Raw genomic sequence first — 12,596 nt, forward strand, 5'->3', positions numbered from 1 at the left:
ATTATGTGAGGTCGAGGTACTGACGAGCTGGACGATGTGTGGGGAGATGGCTAACACTTTGTAAAGCTTCGGAGGGAGCGCAGGGATTGAGACGATGACCCACAGGGGACTCCACGTTAGGTGTACCTAAGCTTTGTAAAGTTGAGTGAGGAGTTCATCTGCCACCGGTGTGCTGACCCACAAGGGACGACGTGTTGGGAGATGGCTGACACTTTGTAAAGCTTAGGATGAAGCGTAGCGATCGAGGTGATGAACCACAGGGGACTCCGCGTCAGGTGCGCCTAAACTTTGTAAAGTTGAGTGAGGAACTCATCTGTTACCGGTGCGCTGACCCACAAGGGATGATGCGTTGGGAGATGGCTAACACTTTGTAAAGCTTAGGAGGGAGCGCAGCGACCGAGGTGATGATCCACAGGAGACTCCGCGTCAGGTGCATTTAAGCTTTGTAAAGTTGAGTGAGGAGCTCGATCCTAGGCAGACGTGTCTGATGTTAAATGATTTGACAGCTGCTGCGTATTTTCAAGGTGACAATTGGATGCAACGCCCATTCCTCTAAAAGGCTGCTGCGACTACTTATTGTTGACGGCTGGTGGTGACTGAGGTGATGCGTTATATGTGAGCGTGAGGATCACAGTAAGATCTTAGGTATAGATCAAATATGGCGTTTCATTTCAACGGCCTAGATTGATGGTGCGACGGATGGCCTAGATTGATTGCTTTTGAATTTGACGATGGAGATTGGTTGGAGCGCTCTATAAAAAGCGGAGTTGAGCACTTTTGGAGTTTTTTCTCTTGCGAAAATAGAAAACTCCATTACTCTCAAATCTCTTTGTGATTTTCGACGTTCTTCAAGCACTTTCGGCGAGAACTTTGATTTTCTGGTGATCACACACCACTTTTTGACCATTTCCGATTGGGGAACACTCAAACTCGTAAGTTTTAGTAACTACTTTGAGATTTTTCCTTTTTGAAAATAGCCTCAGAGGGTAGTGCTAGTTTAGGGAGGGGGTTGGAGTTAGTACGGATGGATAAGCCAATTGTGGCGACCTCCTCCGAAGTAACCGAGGTGATATTAGGGGGAGAGAATATTTGGAAGAGGCTGGATAGCCCAGTAGACACCTCTGTGCATTGGGGGGCATCATATTTGCCCTCAAAGGTAAAGGAGGCCGACCTAAAAAGACTTAGGACCTAATATAGGATACCTGATAGCATAGACCTGATCCTACCCGAGCCTGACGAGAGGGCCTACTACCCTAGGCCAGGGTGTGTAGCGATAAGCGAGGCGATCCTTAGGGCTGGCCTTAGGCTTCCAATTCACCCATTTTTTCGGATGGCGCTTAGGTCTTATGGCTTAGCACCGACCCAACTGAATCCGAACTCCTGGAGCCAGATGGTGGGCTCCTAGATGTTATGGAAAGAGGCGTCACTAGGAGTGGAGATGCCCTTCTCAGTTTTTCAGACCCTTTATTTTCCGAAAGTAATAGCCGGGGGGATAAGACCAGGGGTTGGTATTACCTGAGCTCTTGGGGTTTTCACACTCCATTCGTGCTCGATCTGCCGAACTTCATCAAGGAGTGGAAGAGCTCGTTGTGCTGAGCTGCCGGGAGATGGGACACGATGGAGGAGGAACCCTGGCACTTCTTACGGTCCCTACGAAGTACTTGACACTTAGTGATTATTATAGCTGTATTTCTTCTTTATTCTATTCGGTTCGGATTATAACTAACACTCGTATTCATTTTTTGAAGGCACTCTTCCTCGGTGCTAGCTGTCCTCAGACGATTTCGAGATCGTCTGCGTGATCTATTAGCTACCTCCAAAGAAGAAGTCATTCCATCGGCTGATCAGAGAGAACCTCCATTTTGTGACGCATGATCTGATGGCCTCACAAGGTAATGTCTCGAAACGAACACCTTAAATATTTTCGAGTCATTCACACTTGTACTAATTTACTTGTTTCTTGCAGATAACTTCAATAAGAAGATGCCTATCCGGCCTGACTTCAAAATAATATAGAAGATGATGGTTGAGGTGAGGGCCTTGAAGAGCTCATCTTCCTCTTACAAGAAGCAGATGGAGGACTTAGTGGATGCCAGCAAGAGGCTCCCGCCTTCGACGGAGGAGGAGGAGCCTGAGGATCCAGAGGCAAACCTGCTTCGGAGGGGTAAGAAACCTGCTGCCCCTTCCAAGCGGCCAACGGTGGCGAGGCCACCCCCTTTCTTAGGCAAACCACAATTCCTATCGGGGTGGCCATTCCGGAGAGAACGTCCGTGCCGTCAGAGGCTTCTCCTGCCCCGGCAAGGGCGCCAGTTGCTGTCGTCCCTCTCTGCCAGGTGTCGGTGGAGCCTAAGAAAAAAAGAGCCCATCCCTCCAAGGAGGTGGACTTCCTGGGCTCGAACTCCGAAGAGCTCGTTAAAGAAGTACTGGAGGCTCTCCCTCTAGAAACGATTGCAGTGGCCACAATAAGTATTGGATTGAAGAATGGATGGACCACACCGCTTCTTGCACAGTTGAGGACCTGGTGGCGGCCAATAGTGCATGTGTGGCCTGGGCTCTGAGCACCAGCATCCAGCTCGAGGGCTTGGTGAAGGACCTAAACGCCAAGAGGCGATGCAATATGGGGACAAGGTGAGGGAGGCCCGGGCCAAGGCTGCGAAGTAGGAGCAGAGGAGGATGGAGGCTGAGGCCTAGCTGGCTGCTGCTGCTGGAGACATTGAGCGGCTAAAGAAGGAGCTCTATAAAGTGGAGTGCCGGTGGCTGCCATGACCTGAAGAGTGGATCATGCCAACGAGCACCACCAGCTCGCCACGAAGGCTCTGAAGGCCTCCAATAAAGAGAAAGCTGAGCTAAGGCAGAGGACGGCGGCCCAGTCTGAGGAAATTGCCTCTTTGAAGGAGGAGCTAAAGTCCACAGGGGAAGTGTCTGTTCAAAATTTCATTGACCACTTCGAGGAACATCCCCTGTACGACGACTTTGCGAATTTCTGGGCCTCCTGGAGTGCCCAAGGCATATTGGGTCGGTTGAAAGAGGTCCACCCTACTTTGGACATCTCCTCTTTAGAGACAGAGTTCGGGGGACCTATTGGAGGCTGGCAGAGGACGCTCCAGTAGCTCCTGAGGCTGGTGGGGAGGAGCCTTCTATAGAGTAGGGCTTATTTTGTAATGGCTTCGGCCTTTTGTAAATTTGAAGTGAACGAAATGAAAAAATATTGCTTCTACTTTCTTATCGTATTGATCTGTTTACGCATATATGAATGACAAACCTTTAAGGCTAAGCGCCTCTTAACAATCAGAAGATCGGACCACTTAAGTAATCATCAAGCCTCTCTCAACAATAATTAGATCGGATCGCTTAAGTAATAATACCGAGGGACTGAGGTAACAATTTGATAGCCAATGTGACGAAGAACTGAAGTATTTATACTTGAAAAAGTTACATTATCCATTACCAAAGCATTTTCAGCGCTCAGTAAGATAGGCAAATTACAAATGAGATTGGATCGGGACACATACTTATCAGACAACATTGAGATCAGATCGGAACAAAAACTCATCACTGGTAATATTTTCTTAAGTGTTCGATGTTCCATTGATGAGGTAGTGCTTTTCCCGCCATGTCTTCAATTTTGAAAGTACCAGGTCGAGATTTCCTACGGATGCGGTAAAGGCCCTCCCAGCTCGGTCCAAACACTTCTGACCCGGTTAGCTTTGATGATTGGAAGACCCTCTTGAGGACGAGGTCTCCCTGGCGAAGAGTTCGATTTCTGACTTTGGAGTTATAATAGCGGGTCATCTTCCTATGATACTTTGCCAAATTCACCTGGGAGGTATTCCTTCTTTCTTCAAGGAGGTGGAGTTCGTTCGCCCGGGCCTCATCGTTACTGATCTTGTTGAAGTGTATTCGGTGGTGTGATGGGACCCCGACCTCGATCGGGCTCATGGCCTCGACCCCGTAGGTCATTGAGAATGGTGTTTCCACAGTTGTAGTTCGGCTTGTGGTTCGGATTGCCTAGAGGACGTGAGGAAGTTCATCGACCCAAGCCCCCTTTGATGTGTCAAGCTTCCTTTTTCAGGGTATGCTTGATGGTTTTGTTTACTACCTCAACTTGTCCATTCGCTTGCGGATGATGAGGCGTTGAGAAATCCTTTTTTATCCCCAGTTCGTTGCACAATACTTGCATTTTTCGGTTGTCGAACTGTCTCCCATTGTCGGACACTAAGGAGTGGGGAATACCGAACCTGTAAATGATATTCTTCCAGATGAATTTTGTAGTGTTTGCCTCGATAATATTCGCAAGAGGTTCAGCCTCGACCCACTTGGTGAAGTAGTCGATGGTGACAACGACGAAGGTCGCGCTTCCTCTTCCTTTAGGCAGTGGGCCAATGAAGTCGATGTCCCACTTGGCGAATGGCCAGGGGCTGGTTACCACAGTGAGGTTCTGAGAAGGTTGCCTTTGAATGTTTGAGAAGCGCTAGCACTTGTCACATTTCTGGACAAACTGGTAAGCATCCTTTTCAGGGTCGGCCGGAAGTAGCCTTGACGGAGAACCTTGTGTGCCAGGGCCGCTCCTCTGGAGTGATTTTCACAGATTTCCTAAGTATATATGTGGCCTCTTCACCTCCCACACATCGGAGAAGTGGTAAGGCAAAGTCTATTTTGTAGAGCACATCCTCTTTCAGGACGCAGTGCGCAGCCCTTCTCCTTAACATCCTTGCATCACTTCTGGAAGCAGGTAGTCTCTGATCTTTAGATAGGTGATGATGGGCTGCATCCATGATGGGGTGCCTTCTATCCAAAGTACATCTTCTCCTCCGAAAATGGAGGGCTTCTACAAGTGTTCAATAGGGATGTCCTTTAATAGCTCAGAATCCTTGCTGTTGGCTAATTTTGAAAGGGCGTTTGCATGTGTATATTCTAGGTGTGGGACTTGAATTAGTTCAAACCTTTCGAACTGAGGGACTAGGTCCTGAACTAACTTCAAGTATGCGACCATGCTACTATCTTTGGCAGCAAAGCTTCCACTGACCTGATTCACTATTAGCTGAGAATCGCTGCTGGCTATGAGCCTTCTGACCTGCATCTCTCTTGCTAGTCTAAGGCCCGCTAGAAGGGCTTCATATTCGGTAGTGTTGTTCGAGGTTTTGAAGCCGAACCTTACTGCACAATTTAGCTTGTGACCCTCTGGGCTTTCCAAGACTATTCCTACCCCGGAGCCAGCCTCTCCTGAGAATCCATCTACAAACAGTTTCCAAGTTGGGGGCTCGGCTGGTTCCATTATTGCCTCCATTTCTGGGGCTTTGGGAAACTCAACCACAAAATCTGCAAGGGCCTGGCCCTTGATGGCATGTCGAGGTCGGAACAGTATGTCGAACTCGCTGAGCTCGATTGCCCATTTTAACAGGCGTCCTGATGCGTCTGTTCTCTGCAGCACCGGCTTCAATGGAAAATTGGTGAGCACGTCGATAGAGTGGGCCTGGAAGTATGGCCTCAGTTTCCTTGAGGCTGTGATGAGGGCAAGTGCCAATTTTTCCATGTCTGGGTACCGTGTTTCAGTTGGAAGGAGTGCTTTGCTGATATAATACATTGGCAACTATTGTTCATGTTCTTCTCTGACTAGAATAGCGTTGACTGCCACGTCCGATACTGCCAAATACAGTAGCAGAGACTCTTCTGGTTGAGGCTTTGACAAAAGGGGTGCCTCTCCGAGGTACTTTTTCAGCGCTTGGAAGGCTTCTTCGCACTCAGAAGTCCATTGAAACTTCTTTCCTTGCTTAAGCACCTTGAAGAAGGGTAAGCTCTTATCAGTGGCCCTGGAGATGAAGCGACTGAGTGCAGCTATTCGACCATTGAGGCTTTGGACCTCCTTCGATTTCTTAGGTGACCTCATTTCCAGTAAGGTCGTTATCTTTACTGGATTGGCTTCAATCCCTCTTTGGTTAACAATATACCTCAAGAACTAACCTGAAGCCACCCCAAAGGTACACTTGAGGGGATTCAACTTCATCTTATATTTTCTAAGTATCTGAAAGGTTTGGTCAAGGTGACTTACGTGATAGCTTGCATGGAGGCTTTTGACTAACATATCGTCCACATAGACCTCCATGGTTTTACCAATGGGTTCAACGAATATCATGTTGACCAACCTCTAATATGTGGCTCCGACATTTTTCAATCCGAAGGGCATGACTTTGTAGCAGTAGAGTCCTCTGTCTGTGATGAATGACGTAGCTTCCTCGTCAAGTTGGAACATGAGTATCTGATTGTACCCCGAATATGTATCTATGAAGCTCAATAGTTCATGTCCAGCAGTGGAATCCACAAGTTGGTCTATTCTTAGAAGTGGGAAGCTGTCTTTAGGGCATGCCTTATTCAAGTTGGTAAAGTCTACGCACGCCCTTCACTTCCCACTGGGCTTTTTCACCAGGACCGGGTTGGATATCCACTTTGGGTAGATGGCTTCCCTTATGAAACCACTGTGGCTAAGCTTGCCTACTTTGTCCTTGAGAGCCTCATGCCTTTCTGGGTTGAGGGCACATCTTTTCTGCCGATGAGGGGCACATGAGGAGTTGATGTTAAGATGGTGGCAACTGATCCTTGGATTTATCCCCACCATGTCTTCATGCTTCTAAGCGAAGACATCCAAGTTCCTTTTTAGGAAGTTTACCATCTCCTATTTCGCTTCAGGGGACAATGCCTTCCCTATTCGTAAGACCTGACTAGGGTCCTTTGGGTTGATGGAGAAAGTCTCTAGTTCTTCCATTGGAGTTGCATTTGGTTCAGAGTCAATTATTTGAGGATCTAACTCGTCAAGAGGGTGTCCTTGTTCAGGAGCCTCTTCCATGTTGACGTCTTCCTCCTGTTTAGAGGTATGTCCTTGTTTAGGGGCATCGAGCATTTCCACGTCCATACTGGTTTCATTGGCAACTTCAATTATGATCACGTTAACAGTTCGGGGATCCGACTTTCTCAGAGAGTTCAAATAACATGTCCTAGAGCCCATCTGGTCGCCTCGGACTGTAGCAATTCCATGTTCAGTTGGAATTTCATACACAAATAGTGGATGGAAGCGACGACCCAAAGATCTTTCAAAGCGGGTCTGCCCAATACTCCATGATTAGCCGATCTGTGGTCTACTACTAAGAATTCCATGAAGTGTTGGGCCACTAGGGGTGCTGAACCCATCTCGATGGGCAGAGTGATCCGCCCTCATGGGATGATGCTGTCTCCAGTAAATTCGAATAGTGGGTCAGTCAAGGGGATCACCCATGTTCAATTTGCATTTTGTCGAAGGTGGAGCTGAACAGTATGTTCACTGAACTTCCATTATCGACGAGCATGCATTTTAGTCTGTTTCTGGCCACTACAGCTCTTACAACCAATGCATCACGATGGATCTTCCTGGGAGAAGGTGATTGGGGCCATCTTATCGACCGCTTGTGACTCGTTGACAAGGTAATCGTTGGCAAGTCCTTTGCTTCCGTTGTGTAATTTCTTTGGGCGTTCCTGGTGTTGCCACCGATGTGAGGTCTCCCAATGATTGTGTCGATCTCCCTGATGACTTGGCTTCCAGAGAATGGGGCCTAATCTCTCTGTCTAGACTATCCTTGGTCTCTTGATTCCCTTCTCTAGGGTGATTGCTCTCTATGCCCTCTCTCTCCCCTGTTCGGGGAGGCGGATCTACGGGGATATTCACTTCTGCTGGAAGGATGTGGGTTGCCTCGATCTGGACATCGATTTACGTCTCAGCATTCGTTAGTGTCATGCCCATAGAGTTGATGGAAAGTATAGAATCTTGCTCCTTCCAAGGGATTGTTTGATCGCTTATTCTTCTTCTTCTTCTTATTATCAGCCCTTCCGGATGGTCCTGCTTCGCCAGGAGCATTCTCGTATGCCAATACCAACACTACATTCAATGTGGTGGAGGCTAGCGCCTGTCCGGAGGTGAGAGCTACTGTATGACCTGCTTGAGTCCACTGCTGAGTGACGAGGTACGCTGCGGGTCCTCGACCTACCTGCCTTTGAGGCGGAGGGAGTCCCTGCGTGGCACGGTTTCGATGGTCAATCATTTCCTCACTGACGATTTCCACTCTCATCATTTTCACCAGTTCGTCATAGGTGGCAAGATTCTTGCTGCGCACGTTTCTCCAGAACAAAGTGTTCATATTGAGGTCGCCCTTCAGAGCTGAAAGGGCTTTCCTGTTAGTGACATGTTTGCAGTATGTGATTTCATCTGTAAACCTGGCGAGATAACTTTTTAGCGTCTCTCCAGAGGCCTGCCTCATGTCTTGCAGGTGTTGCACTAGGGCCTCTTCTTCCCTGCGTGAGAGGTATTGGTTTAAGAATGCCTTCTTCAAATCTGGCCAACTCCTAATGCTCAGAGGAGGAAGTCTGCTATACCACACTTCAGCAGCTCCGCCTAGGATTAAGTGGAAGGCTCTGCATTTCAAAGCAGGCGAGGCTCCCTTAAGGCTCATCTGTGTCATATACTTGGTGAGGTGCTTCTCCGGGTCCCCCTTTCCTTCGTACTTGGGGATTTTAGGGGGCATGAAGTTTGCCGGCATCGGGAAGCTTCGGATCTCCCTTGAAAAAGGGAGGTTATCATCATCGTCATCGATCTCATAAGATCGACAGGGCCCATCTAACCCTTCATCATCTTGAATATCCTGGGGAGGTGGAGGTGCTTCTCCTCGGCTTCCCCAATCGACTAGGTTTCTTCTATCCCTCCTGTTTCTAGGAGGAGGCACCTGTTCTTGTTCCTGGTCTTTCCGAACTGATCTTTGCACTGAGTGGGTCCTATTACTAGGGTCCTGCCCTATTCAGTTGAAGACACTTACTGACCTTTGTTCCTCATATTCTTGAGGAAAATTGTCCCCTAGTTGTGGTCCCGTTGGCTGGCTTCCCTGCATATAAGATGTGGCTTCCACGCCCACTTCTCTTTCGAGGGGGCGTTCTTTGTGCCGGCTCATATGGCCTCGGGAACGAGATACAGGAGCTTCCAGCACCGGGTAAGATCCTTGGGACATTTGATAGCCCTAATGACCTTGGGCTTGCATGAGAAGTTCATGTATCACCATATTCTGAGTTGTGATGGCTCTTATGCCCGTCGCTATTTGAGCCATCCCTTCAGTGAGCATGGCTGTTCTTGCGCCTCGGCGACGCCGGTGATGGGGTCTCTAGTGAGTGACATTATTATGAAGCACCTCTTCTTCAGAGGCCTCTCTCATGGGATTGTCATCTTCATGGCTGGAACTCATTCTATCTCCTTTTTCAAGGGTGATGAGACTTTGGGGTATTATTTGACTTTGTTCTTTTTCAAGAACGTGCCCTTTTCAGGGTAAGTCGCTAGTTTTTCAGGGTTTTTTTCGGTGAAGAATGTAGAACTTTGAACGGGAAGATTTCCCATAGACGGCGCCAATCTGTTGACCTCGAAAATTGGACCCTCCACGTGGTCAACTGATAGCCACTCCACGTATTCTTCCCTGCGCATAATCAATGCATGGTCAGATGCACAAGGCCGGAACCAGTAGGGGTAGCGGCGATCGTATACACTCCGACGGTCAAATTAGACTCAGGCGATTGGAACAGTACCAAGGTTGTGCAAAATAGTGGGGAGGAGAATATATGTTTGCTTGCTATGGAGTGCTAAATAGAATAAGTTTCATTATCTTTGCCTCTTGTCAAACCTTGGGTATTTATAGGTGAGGAGAGCCATTGGATGTGAGACACGTGTATACATCTGAATGGTATGAGGCATCTGCTTGTAGGCATCAATCAGCCGCGTCTGTAGAGTGGGCGAGTAGTTACTTCTCCTGAGTTGAGTTGACATAAAGTTGATAGGTCACATCAACTAGCCTCATGGAGACGTTAAATCACTTTAAACTTAGGGGTAGAAAAGATCTTGACAAAGATCTCATTCTGAAATCGACGGTGGATCTTCAGGCCGAGGTCCACGGGGATCATTTCGCCTCAGATTTAGGGGGATAGGGCGCTTCAACTAGTTTTGCAGAATTACCTATGCCTCGTAGTGTGATAGCAGATCATCTCAATTGGAACCACTTAGGGGGGACCACTTCGTATGAGCGTTCCGCACATCGGCTGACGTGGTGGACTTTTCGAAGTGGAACCATTTCGTATGAGAGTTCCATACGTCGCCTGACGTGGGTTCAGTTCGGGGCGTAACAAAAATAATATTACACGTAAATTAAAAACTTTTCCGTATTTCTCAACCACACATTTCACATTAATTTTCTATTCTAAAATGCATTTTTACATAAAAATATCTGTCAAACACCCTCTTAATGATATTCTAAACAGGAACATAGAGAATTAGCCGAAGAAGCTGTGAGGAGATCGCTTTTCCTTCTAAAAAATGGCAAAAATCATAACGAATCGATGCTTCCTCTTCCAAAGAAAGCTCCAAATATATTCGTCGCTGAGAGCCATGATCACAATATTGGCAATCAATGTGGATGATGGACAATAGAATGACATGGTCTTTCCAATGACATCACAACTGGTATGTTCTGAAATGAAATTTTAGCTACAGGTACATAATGTTCACACTAGGGGTAAAGTAAGGACGCACATTAGACGTATTAAACTGTGTGAAGCCTAATCATAGTGCACACCTCTTCCCTTGACCACTGATTCACTTTTATGTATATTAGTCATTCTTAGATGTACGAGGTCACCCTATTATTCTTACATACACACAAGAACTTTTTAGGGATGCAGCGAGACGTGATCTCTAGTGTAATTCTCTTTTTTCTTCATAATGAAAGATTGAGGGCTATTTGTTTTGTGTGTTTCTGATTTCATTTTACTTGATATTGCACACTTGTGATTAGGATTATGGCTTGCAAGATGAACATGGGATTTCTTAGTTGGATCATCAGCTGAAGCAATCATATATTTATATATATATATATGATTAGGATTATGGCTTGCAAGATGAACATGGGATTTCTTAGTTGGATCATCAGCTGAAGCAATCATATTCATATATATATATATATATATATAAAGGGGACAAGCATATAAAGGAAGCCATTTTATCATTTCCTTTCCTACTCATAATTAGGTTCTCAATTCATCGATGCTATAAAATTTGATTTAGATGATAAAAAACTATTTGGAATCTATGTTGGTATTATTATTTTATATCTTGTTTGATAGGTACCACGATTTTAACTTCTATGAGGAATGTTGTTGATCCCCTTATAGATGTCGTCTATAGCGAAAATCGCAATAGGGAATTTATGAAGTCCAACAACTTCTCTTATGCAATTGTAGTAGTTGGTGAACTACCTTATTAGGAAATTGTTGGCGATAGCATGAATCTAACAATATCCAAGCCAAGTGAATATGTGAACAACCTTGCTCCACTTACAGAACCTTTAAAGACAACTCACAAGTGGGGTGGGTGGGTGATTTTTTTGGCATTTTTTTATTACACATGGTCCCACACATTGTCTCTATTTTGGCAGGCTTATGTGAGGTAAAATTCTGTAAATATGGAATTTCCCATATGTGATATGTGTTGGTGTTAGGATCTTCCTCTAGCTGCTCAAGGTGATTTCCGGGCTCAATTAACCATTAAACATCGAATCAACACCAAGAAACCGAAGAGGGACCGACCGTCGGGTGTGCTTTCTTCCTATGGTTGCTATTGCTCCTTTTGCTTGTTGTTTCTTCCACTCACTTAGGATGGATACCACACAGGTTAGGGTCACAAAGACTCAAGCAAGAAGTAGAGAAGATCAATCAATAGGATGCACAAGGAAGAAGAAGGTAAGTTATAATATGGAAAGTAGGCTCGAATAGGGTTATGTCCTAATAGCACACTAACAAGCCACAAAGGTTATTAGCCATCCAATAGGTAAAACAATGCTAGGTCGGGTCATCCCATTATTCGGTGTTGATTTATCGTTCAGTCATTCATGTCGATTGATAAAACTAGTTTTCATCATCGCCCAGGAGGTCATTTGACAACATGATGTCTAACAACCTCCACCTTGGTGTCAAAGGACCTGCAAAGAAAAACGTTTTCCATTAGTGACACCTCTAACAGAAAATCGATAAAATTGGAAATCATTTACCTGTACTGATGTTTAGAAGCTCTTTGCAACTTCTAAACTTTACCAGTGGCAGCACTTTCGTGCCCATATCTGAAGGATTATATTGTGTGTGAATTTTTTCAAGTCTTACTACTTCTTGTGATATTATATTCCTAATGAAGTGTAACCTAACATCGATATGTTTAGTGCATTCGTGAAAAACAGGATTCTTACACAGATGTATGGATGACTGACTATCAGAATACACAACCACATACTCATTCAAGACACTCAGTTCATGAAGTAGACCTCTAAGCCATAGAGCCTCTTTAATTGCTTCAGTGGTGGCAATATATTCTGACTCTGTAGTGGATAGTGCAACTATGTGTTGTAACTGTGATTTCCAACTAACACACGAATTTGATAAGGTGAATACGTAAGAGGAAGTTGATTTCCTACCATCCTTATCTCCTGCATAGTCGGCATCTACAAAACCCTTTAATTTCACGCCTTCCTTATTAGCACTAAATTTTAGACCTA

At 45.9% G+C, this 12,596-nt stretch overlaps 1 pseudogene; it reads left to right on the plus strand.

Moving 5' to 3' along the window:
• Positions 1–12,596, plus strand: part of LOC111404477 — a 37,779-nt pseudogene that overhangs the window by 20,908 nt on the left and 4,275 nt on the right.

Source organism: Olea europaea, chromosome 11, assembly GCF_002742605.1.
Source record: "Olea europaea var. sylvestris chromosome 11, O_europaea_v1, whole genome shotgun sequence".
NCBI lineage: Eukaryota > Viridiplantae > Streptophyta > Magnoliopsida > Lamiales > Oleaceae > Olea > Olea europaea.